The 2,103-nt window shown below is 48.2% G+C and overlaps 1 protein-coding gene across 8 annotated transcripts in view; it reads right to left on the bottom strand.

The window, feature by feature from the left end:
• Positions 1–2,103, bottom strand: part of MTMR3 (myotubularin related protein 3) — a 152,631-nt gene that overhangs the window by 38,938 nt on the left and 111,590 nt on the right. The gene's annotated exons all lie outside the window — the stretch shown is intronic.

Below are 2,103 nucleotides of genomic sequence, written 5' to 3'. Positions count from 1 at the left end.
GCCCCCCCGGTGTGCTCGGCAGCAGACCCGGAAGAGGACCAGAAGCACTTCCAGTCCACTTCGGGTGCCGCCACAGAGCGCACTGGGGGCCCCCCCATCCCGTGTCCTCCTGGCTTGGTGACTGGTGCCTCCTGGGTCGGGGGGGACGGGGGGACGACACCCGGGGTCCCCCTGCAGTTGATCACCAAGCCGGGGAGGCATGGGAGGCCCCCCCCAGCAGACCCGGAAGTGGACCAGAATTACTTCTGGTCCACTTCCAGGTTCGCTGTGGAGCATGTGGAGCCCTCTGCATTCGTGTGGGACGCTCCATGAGCCCCAGTATTGCAGCAATCACGAGCTGCGCTTACTATCTCAAGGTATGTAGAAAATCTTTGAAAGCTGTGTCTATGTCCGAATCAGCATCAGATCTTCAGATTCGGATTCGGCTGAATTGAATGAGGGACAGTGATCTGAATCAATGAATCAAATCACTGTCCCTGATTCGAGGCAAATCCGAATTGAACAGGGCCCGCTTCGCACATCCCTAATTTACAGAGCTTCTTTGCTCTCTGCTGAAGGGGATATATGGAATAATGGGTTAAAGCATTATCTTTTCACCTCTGCAGAATTTGTTTTACAACTGGCATAAATCATAAGTGAAAATGAGTCTGGATCTTAATTCAGTCCCCAGTGGAATTCAACTAGCATAAAATTTGGCACAGCTGGCATCCTCTGTTTAGGAGAGGGACAGGCTAGCAGCATTAGGAAAGAGATGTACTGACAAGTTTTTATTATTTTTTCCTGCTGTCCTATTTTACACTACAAGAAGCAGTGCACTGGCAGCTTCCCCTGGGGGCAGGGATATTACATCAAGAAGCAGTGCACTGGCAGGTTCCCCTGGGGACAGGGATATTACAGTACTAGGGATTATGTAAAACTCTAAAAGGACTGGGAAATGTGCAAGTTTACTGTCAATTCATGAGTGTCCTGACACAACTAAAGATGATTTTTTTTTCTTTACCTCTTAGAAAGGCCAAAGAAGTTATTACTTTACTGTCTCTACTCCCTGAATGAAGCAAAGAATGTTACACAGACGAAAAATATTCATGACTACACTATGCACAGAATTGAAGGGAATACAGTGCAGTTCCAGACAAGCCTGCAGTGGGCAAAATGTTTACTTTAGTCTGTTCCAAGATTACTGCTTTCAGATAACTCTCCCCAGGTTAATCTTGCCTCTCTACTGTCAGTTCATATCACATATTAACTATGCATTTGACCAAATGATTAAATAAACTACTTTACATGAAATACAACTTACATCCTAAGGAAGTAGACCATAAATAACAGATAGCCAATTCTGTGAGATAGGGATGAGGCCTACTAGTATTGCCTCTTTCTCAGACCACATATACACTGGACCCAGAGAGGAGGCACTTTAACAGAAGTTTCCAACTTTGTGCTTGCCTCAGTGGTCATGTAACTTGGAATTCCACAGCTGCGTGAGATCATAGACATCAGGGCTGGAAGGGACCTCGGAAGATCATCGAGTCCAGCCCCCTGCCCAAAGGGCAGGAAGTCAGCTGGGGTCATAGGATCCCAGCAAGATAAGCATCCAGTTTCATCTTGAAGGTGTTCAATGAAAGCGCTTGAACCACCTCCGGTGGCAGGCTGTTCCAGACCTTGGGGGCTCGGACACTAAAGAAATTCTTCCTTATGTCCAGCCTGAAACGATCTTGAAGTAGTTTGTAACCATTCAACCTCATCATCCCTTGGGGCGCTCTGGTGAACAAACGTTCCCCCAGATACTGGTGGTCACCCCTGATAAACTTGTAGGTGGCCATCAGATCACCCCTGAGCCTCTGCTTTTTCAGGCTAAAGAGCCCCAGGGCTCTCAGCCTGTCATCGTAGGGTCTGCTTCCCTGACCTCTGATCATGCGCATGGCTCTTCTCTGGACTCTCTCAAGCTTCTCCACATCCTTTTTGAATTGTGGAGCCCAAAACTGGACACAGTACTCCAGCTGCGGCCTCACTAAGGCCGAGTACAGGAGGAGAATGACGTCCCGGGATTTGCTTGAAAAGCATCTATGGATGCAAGCCAGCATTTTGGTCGCTTTACTAGCC

The sequence above is a fragment of the Alligator sinensis genome, unplaced genomic scaffold, assembly GCF_000455745.1.
Source record: "Alligator sinensis unplaced genomic scaffold, ASM45574v1 scaffold216_1, whole genome shotgun sequence".
In the NCBI taxonomy this organism is placed as follows: Eukaryota; Metazoa; Chordata; order Crocodylia; family Alligatoridae; genus Alligator; species Alligator sinensis.
Note: the sequence above shows the minus strand (reverse complement) of the source record. Positions and strands in the feature narration are given on the sequence as shown.